The 15586-nt window shown below is 33.5% G+C and overlaps 1 protein-coding gene across 20 annotated transcripts in view; it reads left to right on the top strand.

Moving 5' to 3' along the window:
* The first annotated feature begins 1301 nt into the window (after positions 1-1301).
* Positions 1302-15586, top strand: part of LOC119645092 — a 71241-nt gene continuing 56956 nt past the window's right edge. For 4 of the 20 annotated variants that reach the window (XM_038045079.1, XM_038044995.1, XM_038045028.1 and 1 more), the window contains exons 1-2: positions 8262-8740; positions 8938-9078. The gene's annotated coding sequence lies outside the window, so the exon portion shown is untranslated. Of the gene's footprint in view, positions 1380-8261; positions 8741-8937; positions 9079-12294; positions 12451-15586 lie in introns of those variants that run through there. The other 16 variants (XM_038045144.1, XM_038045137.1, XM_038045097.1 and 13 more) reach the window with 15 other exon arrangements.

The raw sequence follows: 15586 nt of genomic DNA, 5'->3' as shown, positions 1-15586 counted from the left end.
TGGTAGTGAAAATGATTCAAGTCGATCAACGGCAAGAAAATTCAAATGAATTTAATACGCGTTAAATACCACTTGCGACGTAAGATATAAAAAGTGTTTTCGCATATTAAATGAATGTGGAAAATTTAGATGACTTAAGTGTTATTCTACAAAAATAAACCTTGGTTTAAATTTGGCCTATAAATATGCCGTGGTGGTCGGCTTGGTCTTGACAAAGTTATATCCCAGACTTCATACTATACAAGTGCTCTAATAAAATAAAATAAGCCATTGTAAGTCGAGAAGTTCTAATTTTTGTTATTACGTGACAAATCTAGCGATGTAGGTCAACGTTGGCCCACAATAGCGTTTCAAGTAGGTTTCTAGGTTAAATGGTAGAAACTGGATGTCTATGATATATGAATTTTGGGAAAAAGAAGTCATATGTCATCAAAATGAGAAAATTATTGACCTGTGTCGTCGCTTAATTCCCATAAGAGGTTATGCGAATTTTTCTTCTTGGCAATCCTTAGAGTGCCATTCGTATTATATATCTCTTATAATTCGATTATTCTCTTAGAACCGCTCTTTTTTTAAATATTGTTGTTATAATAAAGTTTTTCAAAACTTATAGATACAAAAAATTCGAAAGCGTAGCAATGAAAACTCCGTTGTATTGAACGGCAGGCAACTGTAACGGCATTATTTAATACTTAACAAGAGTTCGACTTCTGTCGTACGGCGGACGTCCTTGTTGTGTGCGTGCGTACGTCGCAATGTAACGTTAGACGTGCCAAGTGAAACAAATCTAAAGAAAAACAAAAAACAAAAAAAAGAAAAGAAAAGAAAATCGCACTAAAACTCTATTAAACATTTTAAGTAGAAGATGAATGAAAGTAAATATGGTTAAAAGTATTAGTTATTAACGAAATTTGAAATGTTTGCGAGATATATTCTTCAATTTATATGCTCAACGACTCGTCGTCAATATGAAACGGTGTTGCGGATAAAATAAAAAAAAACGCAAACAAGGTCAATTGTGTGATAATATATCAAAGAAAAAAGAAAAAGCACTAATGCTTTGCAAATACAGAAAAGTAATAATCAGAGAGCAACGATAATACTTTTCATTTAGTTAAATCGAAAGCATTCAAAACCGAATCCATCTCCTAAGAAAACTTTTAAGAAAATTGCAAAGAAACATTAAGCAAATTTCTGGCTAAACAGAAATGCGTTCTTTTTTCTGTTTTTCTTCGTTTTTTTTTTTTTTTTTTTTTTTTTTTGCGTTAATTTCATTGCATTGCGCACAATTTTCTTTTCGTAATTTTGGGCATTTCCCTGGAACAATAAATATACAGAGGAACTCTTAACGCATTGCGTCTCTGTATTTGTTAGCTTGTGTAAGTGCATGTGAACATTTTCACGTCTTTCAATTTTATACGCGTTCTTGGTTTTATAGATATTTAATTTTTTTATATTTAATTTTTTGATTTTTAAGACGTTTCTGTTACATTTTCTATTGGCGATGGGACCGAGTAGACCGAAGGAAAGAAAGGAATTGAGAGAGATTGAAAGAGAGGAAGTGGGTGAGCGAAAGAGATGATAATGAATCTGAGGGAGGGAGCGAGAAAATGAGATTCTCGTATATTTGGAAAGAGAATTTCTCGATGTGAGATTTTCCGGTATTCGCTTTTTTTTTTTTTTTTTTTGTTTTCTTGTTTTTCTGTTTTTTTTCCAAGCGATGTCTTAACAATATTTTTGTTTATGCATTCGCTCTTCTTTTGCATTTGCTTTCCTTTTGTTTGTAGTGAATTGTTTGCATTTGCAAAGTTCTCTATAATGTTGTTATCATTATGTTTAGTTAGTACGGTTTACGGATTGTGAAATATTAATAGAACTTGTACAGAACTTTCCTTACATTACTGTACTTTCCCACTAAGACTTTCACGTCTATTCGTTTTGTTTTCTTCTATTTCATCCCATTTCTCAACGATTGTTTTGACGAATTTTCATCCAATTCGAGGTAGCTCAGCATCAAGAGGGCGGCCTAAGATCAGAGTTTTTAAATAAATTCATGCCAGAGACATCGTTAATCATCGACACTTTTACTCCGGAATTTCTGAATTTACACTAAAACCGCCTTATGGTTAATATTCTTTCGTAATTAAAGAAGCTCCGGAATTGTTTTTTTTTTTGACATTTTAGTTCATTTTTAAATGAAATTCGCAAGGTGTAGGGCTTGCTACGAGTGCACTTAGAATGCGTCGTTATAGCCTTTCTTTGCTTAATTTTTAATCTCTACATGTTATATTCGCATCTGTTAAACACCGTAATCGTGTTTGGAGCTTGTGAGTCTTTGTTCTCCTGGTATCTCTCTCTCTCCCTCTCTTTCTCTCTCTCTATGTATATATATATATATATATATATATCTTGTTATTACATTCATCATATAAATAAGTTTTGTGAAACGATAGGGACTCGTTTATCGATTTTGCGATCAACTCTGAACTGTCCTTTTTAACTGTAAAGCAAATCTGAGTTTTAAGAAAATGCGAGTTTTACGGCATATTAAATATGTTCCGATACAATGACATTGCTTTCCGTTCCTCGTCCAAGTGCCTTGAAGCTCACTCCATATGTCTTCTTCTTTTAATTACTATGAATCACGTTTAGAATTAAAGAGTGCTGAGTGCATCACAAACTTCTCAGATGAAGACCGCACTGTGTTTGTTTTAAAAGTCTTAGGTAATAAAGTTACATTCGCCTTTCTGTAATTTTTTAGCATTGCGTATCTCAAAGCAGTGCCTAACACTGTAAATTATTTTGTCAATTGTCCGTAGACAATAATTGTTCAGCGTTAGTCGTTTAGATGGCATTAGAAAGTGCTTTTACGAGGACTTTTTGCGGCACCTTCATAAATCGAAGCTCAATATTTTTCTTTCACTATAATAGCCTTAATTGTGGTTTGCTGTGCATTAAGATTATGTATTTCACGTATCGTAAAATGCTGCTGTCATAAAAAAAATAGATTTCGCCTGCTGCTGGGTGTGTTCCTAACGGCGACTTATGATTAATTAGGATGGATTTTTTCGATCTTTCGGTCTTTGTTATGGGTAAAATTCATGAATATATGGCTTGAAATTTCGGGCTTTCAATAGAAGGGGCCTGCGGTTTGACCAGGATCGTAAATTGATTAAAAACGTTCTGATCGACCGGCCAGCAATTAAGAAAATATGGAGGAGAGAAACATGAATGTTGAGGAACTACCATTTAAGCTTGAAGTTCTAGAGAGAGAAAGGGAGGAAGATATAGATAAAGCCAGAGAGATAAAGACAGAGAAAGACAGAAAGAGAGAGTGAGGGAAAGAGAGTGAGGAAGTGGATGCATTAGAGTGTTGGCAAAATTAAGAATTGTTTGATTGTACTTCTGATGATCGCCTTCGAACGAACGATGCACATCCAGTATTCGTTGTACACAGTTTGGTTGTGCAAAAGGAATTTAAATTTTACCGCAAAACAGTATTCGAGGAAAGTTTACTTTTTGAGTAGAGAATATCTTGACATGTATTACTTTTACATAAGGTTTGTAATACGATAATTCTTTTTATAACCTCCATTAATTAAATTATCGGTGGAGTCTTAAATGACACAGCAGAGTATGTACTATTTCCCTACGGACCCTAGATGGAATTTTTAACCTGTTTCCTATGATTTTCATGCTAAAAAACAATCTAATAATGGGTTTTTTCTTACTATATGTATATTATAGTCGTTCTTCCCTTAATTGTCGGTGCAATTGTACCAGTGATTATTGATTGCTACAGCCTACACCATTTGAACTAAAATTTATGTAGAGGCTTGTAGCACCTAGAAGAGCTTCAGATATACCCAGCCTTTATTATACCCTTCGTTATTTTCTAAATCGAACTAAACTTGTAGGTCCATCTGTTCGCCTTATGCCTGTCCATGTACTCTTGCGCTCAGCCTACAAGTCCCAATTTTTAAGATATTTGGATAAAATTTTGTACATAAATATGCTTTGACCCGACGGCAAACGCTACTTCGGGTCGGTCTACTTTTTCGATCCCTCCATATATAACGCTCTATTTTGGAATGTCGTTATATGAAAAAGAAAAATAATAGCAATTTTCATATCTTTTGACAAAACTCGTGTTTCGGCATTGGTGCGAAGACTTTAGATTGGCTGGGGCAAAAACTAATTATTCTTATGGTAAAAAGGTTTCATTTTCAATATTTCATGGTGAAAATGGGTTCACAATAGTAAATTGACAAAGAAATCAACCTTAGTAAATTTGGATCACGTAGGTCTATTTTTCGTATACCACCAGGCCAAAAAGGTCTATTTACCAATGTTTTATGATGACAATTTTTAGCAGCAACTTAGCAAAAAAAATAAACAATGCTCAATTTAGGTCATATAGATCTACCCTTTCTCGGGATAGATAATCTAAGTTCTAGTTTTTTATTCCGGAAACTGAAAAATAACAAAATTTTTAGGAAGTAAACTAAGGTTGCTAAATTTGGATCATGTCATGTGATATTTTGGCCATCCTCCAATAGGCGGGTTTTTATGAAAGGTATACTTTTGCATGAAAATTATGTGTAATTTTTAAAATTTACTTTAGCGGTGGTTTCGCCGTCTTAGAGCAGCTCGTAATGCTGTATGCCTGTCTTACTTTCCTAAAAGGACTGTCAAGGATATTTACCTTTAGCGATGATGTTGAAAACCTGAGCTCTACAGTGGTTTTTTGCACTTCCGATAGTCCAAGCTTCTTCTTCCAAGCACTTTGATTTGAAGTAAGGAGGAAACGCAGCTTTTCCCACGCTCAGAATTTCTTCGCACAAAATTTAGCATATATTCAAAGCTTCCAAGTTCGATTGGATAATTTAAATCATTGCGTGAAGGGGAAAAACAATGCTTTTATATAAAAAAGTCGCAGTTTGATATATGGTAACGTTTTCACTTAGAACTAATTGGTAATGAATTGTATGTGTAGAGTTTCTGTTATATGTATTTCATATGCAGGAGAATGTTCTCTTCCGTACGTTATATGGGGCAGAAGTGATTAGTGCACCGACAATCACAGAAACTGAGTGAAATAATTGGAGGAATCAAGTCAAACGTCAAGCCAAGTCAAACCCGGCTTGAATGTACTCTATTAAAAACTGATATTATAAAAATTATAAATTATTTTAGAGATTTTGTGGGCGTATTAATTAATTACACTATAGTAAACCTCTTATTATTATTATTATTTACAAAATTTTTTAGTGCGATATCTTTTAGTTAGTTAAGCGTCTTTCGTTATTTTGGATGGTTTGTAGGGGGATCAGCTTCTCTTTCCATCCGGAGTTTCAAGTGGTCGTGGTGTGCTTTTCGCTTAGACGATGACGTTTTTCAGAGACCGCAAGTAAGAGTTTTACGCCGAATGTAAGTATCGTTGCGAACCGATCACAATGAGCTTAAAGTGCCTTTTATGGTGATCTTTATATATATAAATACATATATATATATAAATATATAAAAGACGCCTAAAATAGATGTTATTTACAGCGAATAAGGTGAATTTGCCGAATTTAACGTGAGGTTAATGTGAGTAATAGTTAATATAAAGAGGCTAAAACACAAGCACAAGAAGAAGGCAATGAAAAATGATTTCATAGCAGTTGACAGTAATGTGTATACAAAAATTTCTCCAGCAAGTTTACAATGAGCAAAGATCCTTTGGAAATTGCTTGCGAAAACACCTTAGGAAATCCGTGTTGCACGACTTTACAAGATAAAAAAAAAATTTCGAAAAAATATTAATGCCACAGTAAAATAATGAAACGTTTGAAATTTAGCGCATTCTTTATCAATTCAAAATTATTATGTAAAATCATCATTTGTATGGCAACAAATAATGCATGGAGAACACAAAATGAAATTGCGTAAATAGTACACTTAACAATTTCCGTTACGTCTTACACAACATTAACTGCAATTGCATAAAAATGAGGAGAAGAAAACAAGAGGAATAAGAAGCAGAAAAAAAAAAAAAAACCCAACCAAACAACTTTGAGAATAACGACACATACACATGTCGTACAAGTCGTTGTGCAACAAATCAAAATCAAAATCAGTCGGTGCTAAGTGTATTGGCATAAGAGCGTAACGTGCACAACAACAATAATGTTAAATACAAGCACATGTATATACTTATATGCTTGCATACACCTAAATATATACTTTTATATCTTTAAATACATATATATGTATATATATTTGTAGCATGTGAGGATTTAAATGTTCATCAGTTCATAATGATGATACTTAAGAGGAAAAATATTTTCAAAATTGAATGCAACTATTGTATAAAAATGACGATGATGATGTCGTAGATTACGTGCTCTCTGTCTAAGTGCGTGCATAGCGTTGTATGTGGTCGCATGAGTTTGTTTGTATGTGTGTATACATGTGTGTGTGTGTGTGTGTGTGTGTGTGTGTGTGTGTGTGTGTGTGTGTGTGTGTGTGTGTGCGTGTGTATGCATGTGGATGGATGGAAGCAGAAAAGCGCTTAGAGAAAATGAAAAATAAAAAAAGGAAAGGAAAAAAAAAAAAAAAAAAAAAAAAAAAAATAAATAAAAAAAAACAAAAAAAAAAAAAAAATACTGAAAAAAAAATATAAAAACATTGCAGCAATTTGCTATGAAAATAAAGGAGGTTAAAGAAATTAAAAGAAAAAAGGATGAAAATAAAACGTGCATAGAAGGATACGTGTGCTTAGGAATGAATGATTGAAGTAGCTGTGGGTGATTTTTGAAAGCGTCTTCCTTTTATGTGTTCATTTCTGTGCCTCTTTTGAAAAAGTAAAAAACATACATACAAACTGTATTTGTTTGTACGTGTGAATCTTAGATACTCAGCAATGTGATTAAAAATATTTTGTGTGCCATAGTAGAGCACAAATATGGATGATAGATGCGACATATATATGAGATATAAAAATAAAATAAAATAAAATTTTTATATCAATTATATTTACCTTTAAATTGATTTTCTCGGTGCATTTCTAATGTCTAGAAAATACATCAATATTACTGAAGAACGGTTTCATTAAGCAAACCCAATTTCAGAGTGGTGTTCGTATGCTTACAAATAATCTCGAAATAGCACTTAAGCTAAGGTAGCTAGAAAAATTTCAAATTTTCTACGGAAATGACGGACGATTCGAAAAACAATTGAGCGCAGAATAATTCATACAATTATCTATGGTAAAGATCGAGGGAGTTGAAAGTTTATCTTTTTTAATATTATGTCGCGTCTAGAAATATTGTAAGAATTCTTTAAGATGCTAAAATCAACAACGATTGACCAGGCATTTTTCATTGGCCTATGCAGTTCCCGATTGCAAAACAAATGAAATCTGTTCATCAAATTTTATATAATTAATTAAATAATAGGAAAAATGCAGGTTTTAACAACTCTTTGTCAAAAACTTACAACTTGACGTCGATTGAGTTGAAAGTCGATATAAATGGCAACGTACTTATCCACGAACGGCGATATATGACTTTGAATATGGAGCAATGTACTTTCAGAAAAAATCTGTTAATAAGAACCATCTATTTTGAATGCGAATCCGTCCGAATACTATAACATTATTCTTAAAATATCTAAGCGTCGCAGTTTAATTACGTCGAACATAAGAAGTCCATTATAAGAATGGTCGAGTATAGGTCTTTAGTTATTGACGAATTGACTTAAATTAAAATATCGTTTACATTTGGTCAGCGTTTGTAAGTCTCGCGTTTTGCAATAGTAAGCACAGTAAGGGAAAAGAACTTAGAGATTCATGAAGAGTAAGAAAACATTTAGAGAAATATTTGCACTTCTTTCTTTTTGCAGTCTCTCTTACGCGCGCTCTCTCTCTCTCTCTCTCTCCCTTGCTCTTTATTTCTCTCGGCCGTTTTCCTACTCTCTCTTGTCCCATTTCTAGCTCTCTTCTTGTTTTTATTTATTTTATTGACGAAAAAAAAACCTCGTAAAGCGTTACCGTACATTTTAGTTCAACATCAGCGCGCAGTGCTTTGTCTGCGTCCGTCCACACTTGTTTAGACCAGTCACATCGCATTAACCACAAAAACAGTAAAAATTTTGCAAAGATAGCTAACTAACTATCCAAAGTTTTTTATTTTTTTTTTTAATAATAAGTAAGAATTTTTTTTAGTTCTTTTTTTAAGTTTCCCTTTTGAAAAACACAAGAGTGTAAAGGCAAAAAAAAAAAAAAAAGAAAAAAAAAAGAAAAGAAAATATGAAGAGAAAGAAAATAAATTGCAATACATTATATATAAACAGTTATATGTACCGAGTATGCATTAAGGTATGCATGAAATTTTGTTGAAATTATTGTTAATCATACGCCCTACTCACTTGTTCATATAGCTTAGAATTTCGAATAAACAAAAGCAAAAAAATTGATTGTCGCAAAAGCAAGGAGAAACCAAAAAAAAATTACTGTTTCAGAGCGATTGCGGGGCGGAGTACGTGAGTAGAACGTACAGTGTATTCGTTGTGTGTTTGTGAGACTAGTGCGTGTATGCGCGTTTTTTAAGTGTTGATAGATAAGTAAGGATTGTGTACGTCTTTCACGGTATTATGTTAATATATATATAACGCATTTCTAATTTTTATTATATTATTTATCTTAGTGTGTGCAGCTATCACGTTTTCTTGTCCATGCACTGAGGGAAATATGAATGTACGGGCGTGTGTGTGTGTATACATATCATTTTAAACTTTTAGTTAAATTCGTGTGTATACTCTCTTCACACCCTCTCTCTCTCTCTCTCTCTCTCTCTCTTTCTTTCTATCTCTTTCACTCTCTCACTCTCTCACTCTCTCTCTCTTTCTCTTTATCACTTTCTCTTTCTCTCTCTATATCTCTCCATCACTTAGTTAGATTAAGCGAAATTTAAGCAAAAATCTTTGAACGCCGAAAAAAAACTCATACACACCAAGAAAATAAGGAGAACAAATGAATTTGAAACTTTAGCTGCAAAATGAAAATATCAACAAACTATTCTCGATGAAACAAAGGTAAGTGCACGCACGATACGCGAAAAAATAATAATAAAAAAAAGAACAAAAGGCAAGAAGACCGTTCTCTGTGTTCGTTCTAGTTAGAAAACAAGAAAAGATTAAATAAATACAAATATATTCCTGTACATATAAGCTTTCCACGGTTCTGGGTAAAAAGGTGCTCTTTTGTAAGTTGAATGCAAACTTTTCGAATGTTATATAAGGTACCTGGAAAATGGTTCATGGATCAAGGTTAATAGAAAGCATTTGATAACAGACTAGAATACAATTAAATAATTTTACTGGAAAATTTTTGTCTTTCAATTACAACATGCTATGAAATTAGAATTTCACGGTTTGGTGCATTTCGATTGAAATTTTTTCTTTTCGTTTTGCTTCAATCTAACATGAGGATATGATATCGTTCAGTTAAAGTTGATGTCAGCACGGGCAGGGACAATGGCTAATCAAACATGTTAGGGATGTGTTGTAAAAGTGTACTAAATTTGTAGCCTTATGCTGCCGCTTTTACGAAATTTTATATATATATATAAATTAAAAAGAATATTCGATGGTCTAGGGGAACCGTCTGATATTTTTCCCTACTCTATATAACTTGTTGTAAGATTGTATTGAGCTTGTGCGGTAGTATCTTTGACTTAGAATCCTTTTCAGAATCGATTTAAGCATCTCTGTCAGTCGGTTTTCCTGAGAGTTTTTTTTTTTTTTTTTTGCTTCAGTGCGATTGCTATTGAGAACGGGTTTTTCTCACATTTTTATTAGCCACTATGTAGCATGTACCCTCTCTCAGGTCAATATAATATTTACTCTTCGTTAACACTCCGTTCGGGATACAATTGGTTTTCAATTGAAAGACGAGTTGTGATAAGTACTTACTTCTCGATAACAACAATAAATACCAGTGGATGGAGGAAGAAAAATAGCTTTTCTTAATAACAGAAAAGGCCGTTCAATTTTGAAAAAAATAATTATCGGTTTGCTGAGATCAAAGGTGAAATTTTACCATTCAAGTCAAATCTCTCCAAACCCAAGGTGTAACTCTTGTCCTTTTACACTTTTTCTTGGGTTTCTCGTTGTGTGGCGATACGGAAGCTGAATTTGGATTCTGCGGCAGATCGCAGGAGAACCAAAGGTGATCTGCAATTCACGCATTAACCAATAAATTATCCGCAATCTATTCACAATTGTCTCTCTTGCTTCTTTTGCTTATCAGATAAAACCTTTGGCACTCGTCTTACCTATTTTCACGTTTGACGTCGGCGTTCACTTCTTAGCTCCTTCTAAAATCTGTTTGGTAAGACTGTGATTTAATTCAAATATTCTTCACCTAGAGTGCTGCGGAATGCAGATCATATTTCATATATCATGACAGCAAATGTAGGTTTTTTGATTCAATTCGTCATCGTACCTAATTCGAACAAGTCGGCACGTTTCCAACATTTGGCCAAATTCACGTAGAAGTCCATTTTAATAACTTATCTTATTTTCGCCGTCGTCTTTTTATCTTGCATATAATTTTTTTTTTTTTTTTTTTTTGTATATTTGTGATAGCAATTTTAGTGGGGGGTGTTAGCGATTTTAAATTTGATTCGATAGGTTTGCCGGTAGCTTCTTTAATCAATGTCTTTATATTGCAGTATTCCCGCAATTATTCTGGTACTTTCTATGCCTCGTTTTGCCAAGAAGTTTCATCTCCTTTTCACACATGTGTGCTGCCCTTTTGTAAGATATCCGAGGCCTTCTTAAATTGTACGAAGTGAACAATTTGCATTTTATCTGTTTGCTGCTTTCTCTATTTCGTTACTTGGTTAACCTTTGTTAATGAACCTGTCCGCGTCTCTTTCGCTACCTTAGGCTTTATGAATGGTCGTAACGCTTTTTCTTCTTCTAACAACGTTCTAATATGTTTTTGACAATAATGCTACTTTTTATTTTCACCGTGTTTTGCTTGATAAATTCGTGAGAATATCTTTAGAGCATCGTAACGCAGCTACGCAATTTAATCTCTTCGGCTAATATGAACTTTTCGATTCTGCATTCGATTACACATTTATTTGCTTTACGTAACGCACTAAATATATTTTTGTGGATTTCAGTTTACTCGACTTAGACATAACATTCGGTCTTTCCCCTACGCCTTCCGATATCCGATATCGATTTTAGCGTGGAAATACAAAGTGAAATCATATCCGGTCGATTCGATCTATAAGAAAGCGTCATTGTGCAAGCACGCTATCCGTGATTGCTTTAAGCGGTAACGTAAATATTCTTTGCTCATTGAACCAGGATTGCCTGTACGAATAAATAAAGGCTTTCAACGCTATTGACTGCTGATTTCTTATGTATAGACATGTGTCCAACATATTCGCATAAATATGTACATATGTTTTGATTAAAGGATTTAGCAATTCTCTTATCTTCCAAAGTTTCGTCTTTCCAGATTCGTTATTAACGATTTTTTACTTTGACAAAACAGGTCTGTGTTAATCACAATAATTTCGTTCGAATTCTCCATTATATCGCCATTAAAGCAATTAAGGAGAACATTAAACGAATATTCTTCGTTATCTTCAGTAATGAATCGATAAAATACGACCGTGCTTGTCTATTTTCTGTCCAGATTTTTAGAGAAATTTAATTTCATTCCTGCATGTAGACGGCTGATCTTTGATGAATACGAGTACATTTTTGATGGCACATGTACGGACGTGCTTTTCAGATGGCCTACCACAAAGTCAGTGTACCCTATACGTGTAGCAGCGGAATTATTAATCATCATTTATATTATTTCGATTACCCTTAAAACGCTTACAGCACTTGTTAATTTTGTTACGGTATAAAGACTTATTAGCAATAGCACAATAAAAGTTTTTAAAAACTTACGAGCGAATATCGTGTTAGCTCGTTGTTTCGATATTCAATTATCGCATTGATGCAATAAACTGGTTTTTACAACTTCGACTGCTATGCGCCGCGTTTGACAGGACGCTCTTAAAGGATGCACTTACTCCATTCAGCTAATCGTGCCTTGAAGAAGTTCTCTTTAATTTGGAATGCATCGTGCATATATGTACGTACCTTTAACAATTCTCGAAGGGTGCACGAAGAATCTCATAAATAATTATTAAAATTCAAAACTATATTTCTCCTTATTCATGTGCAGTACTTTAGTAATTATAGGCTAACGTTTGACTTTTTGGGTTTTTTTTTTAGCATTTTTGTACTCATACCAACAGCAGTGACAAGGAATAACGTGAGATATAAGCTTTTGCTTCTACATGGAATTGCGTGAGAGGCCTTCAGGCGTGACAGGATAGGTCATAGGGGAGATATAGAAGGATGCATCGACTGTGTGGTTTGTCATAACAGGTCTGCTTTAAAAATGTTTGATAAATTTAAGTATATTCCCTGCGTTAGGTGCAAAAATAACTAGAACTAAAAAAAAATTGTAAGCTCAGCAAAAATTTATTACATTAATATATATATGTATATATATATATACATATATATACTTTTTTTTCAAGGTTCATTTTGAAAAACAAACTAACAACCAGCATATTGCTCGCAAATTTTGCAGTTTTGCAATGCTGCTAAGAAATGTTTGATCTCTTCCTTCTTCCTACTTTCCAAATTTTGTTTTTCTTTTTCGTCTTCTTTTCTTTTTTTTTTTTTTTTTTTTTTGTATATTGCGAGTGGGTATTGCAACGCGATAAATATACGTGTAGAATGTTGGATGAGATTAGATTTTAAATTTTTAATGCAATTCGATGGTCTCTGTGCAATCATCTATATTGTAGTAAATTTCTCTGCGCTAAGAGCAGCGTAGGCAACAAAGAAATCTGTACACACTGTACGGCGCATCGCTGGCCGCCGTTTAAATCGAAAGTACTTGCCAACGTGTTTGAACAATGATATACACATACTTTCGCGTGTACTGCACGAAGCGAAGTTTAATGAAACATTGGGTTTTCAATTACAATCCAAAACTTGTGTGAGTCATCCGATACGTTTAGGTATTAATGAGTAATGTCTTAGTGGCGATGAGTAAAGAAAAAAAACATGAAAAAGAATAGATAAATTGCTAGGATCTTTGTTGACTATCTCCTATATGTTAAATGTCGTGTTAGCTCATGACGGATATACACAGTAAAATATTATGTTTTCGGGTGCAACATCAATTAAGCGATATTCGCACTAGATTGTAAGAATGAACTTATAAAGTTATGCACGTACCCTCACTACAATCTAAGTGGAAACAATTTTGCATTGCATTTAACAAAGCATGATAGTAAACCTCCATAGCACTTAAATCACTTCATTTTGTTTTTTTTATTTTCAACGTTTCTAAGTGAAATCTCTTCTGGCGTGCCGAATTATGATGATTGGGGAAGCGACATCTTGCAAAGTGCAGCAGAGCCTGTAAAAAAAAAAAACATAAAAAACTCCTTTGTTTAAAAGTGCTGCAGATAGATTGTTGAGCATCTGAAAAAAAAGGAAGTAAATAAGTAAATGAGGACTGTTTATCATTCCTCTTTGTTGCCTAAAATTTTTATTTACATTATATGCACTTGAATTCTAATTTTGAAGAATAAATTGAAAATGAATGACTTTTGAAGTCTCCACAAAAAATGTTCGACCAACTCGCTTTGCGTTGCATTTCATAGATAACTCTTAAGGCACTTTACACAACCTTAAAGAACGAATCCTTGCCTGATTGCAGTTTACCTTAATCATATCGATTTACAAAGTTCCAGTTTTCATGACTTTACATTACAGACGAAAACTTCAGCACTTATATTCGTAAAGATCTTTGTTAGTTATGCGCTTGCAACTTGGACGATGGAGACTATCTACAACTATTTGCATTATGTGTGGTTCCATGTAAAACGAAGAGAAGCTCAAGATAGATTCACTTCTCATTACAGCGGCCGATCCGCATATATTTTCTGAATTGATTTAAGCTTCAACTCCGCTCATAGTCTCCGTCCATGCATATTTGTATTCAGCTTGCAGGTCTGCAAGCGTGCAGGTTTGATGAAATTTGTTGTTTGGCTCAAGAGTAAGCCCTGTAGAGAGAGAGAGAGAGTAGTATAAAGTGGCCGAAGCGGTAAGTGTTATGCCTTTACCGACTGAACCACTTAGTATAGTTATGATCAAACAGGTTCAAATCCTTAAGTATGATTCAAGTCAGTTCACGTTTTAGCTTTCCATACCGTATAAGGACATGCACGAACATGCACGATGTCTTCGCAGCGGATAATTTTAAATATTTTATTAGTAGGAGTAAGTGAAATATTGTATTACGCGAATTGCAGAGTGCAGAGTATATAATGACGTCCTTACGCGACAATAACGAAACTCGATTTTTGTTAGGTTTTTAAGCATTTTTCCGATGTGTACTTTTACTTACATATTTATAAGTCCAGAATTTACGTTTACGTTATATATGTACAATGCTGAGGGCACAGAAATATGTTTTGTGGTTATGTAAATAATAATATTAATTATTTTGAAACGAATTTGCGTTTTATTTAATTGTGTTTCGTACAAACACCTTGTTGTCGCCTTTCTATCATAAAACTTTCAACAAAATCGTTTCAAGGAAATAAAACTATTTCTCCGACTAGCGCTAACCGATTAGCTGTCGAAAAAATCATTAAAGAAATATTTCTTCTTGCTCTATAGCTGATTGTTGTCATTGTATCAGTGCCTGCTAACCAAAAACTAGAACGTATTTGAAACTTTTTACCATAAGTAACGTATAAGTTTTGTAATTTAAAATGAAACTTGTGAAAATCTACAAAATATTGCTGAGAACTTTTCCTTTGAGTTGATTTTGCAAACAAAATAGATTAAAAATCCTTGTTTGACATTTTCACATGAAAAGCCAGTGGTAAGCAGAATGAAAATAAAAAATAACAACATATACAAACGACGTAAATATCTGGATTATTAAAAATGAAAAAAAAAAAAAAAATAGAAAAAAGGAAACAATTTGGACGGAAAACACATATGAAAATAGATTGTAAAGTAGAAAATGGATAAACTGCGAAAATTCAAATTTCGAAACTTGTAGAGAAAGTTAGACAAGCATTTACGTCAAAAGTATGACTAAGAAGTGCACTTAGGCGTCTAAGAGACGATGTTTTATAAAATTGCTGCTAAACTATTTAATATAATATAAAAGGAAGAAAGGAGAGAGAAAAGGAGAGAAAAGACAAATGTCGGCGTAATCGAATCATTTAACGGTTAGTGTGTCATCGAATTTCAACTCTTTTAATATTTAAAGATGGCTACAAGCATCGGACTTGATTTGAGTATAAGAAACCTATCGTCGCGTCCCTCTCTAATAGGGGTATTTCGCTAAGAATTCCATTCATTAAGCTTAGCTTTCAGCGATTCGCAGCAGTCGTTTGTTGGAGGGCATGGCGGGTACCGGGATCACAGTTCAACAGCACGCAATTTTTTGTATTTGTTTCAGAAAAAGACATAACGCGTAAAAACT

The sequence above is a fragment of the Glossina fuscipes genome, unplaced genomic scaffold, assembly GCF_014805625.2.
Source record: "Glossina fuscipes isolate IAEA_lab_2018 unplaced genomic scaffold, Yale_Gfus_2 0, whole genome shotgun sequence".
NCBI lineage: Eukaryota > Metazoa > Arthropoda > Insecta > Diptera > Glossinidae > Glossina > Glossina fuscipes.
This window is presented reverse-complemented; position numbering and strand designations above follow the sequence as displayed.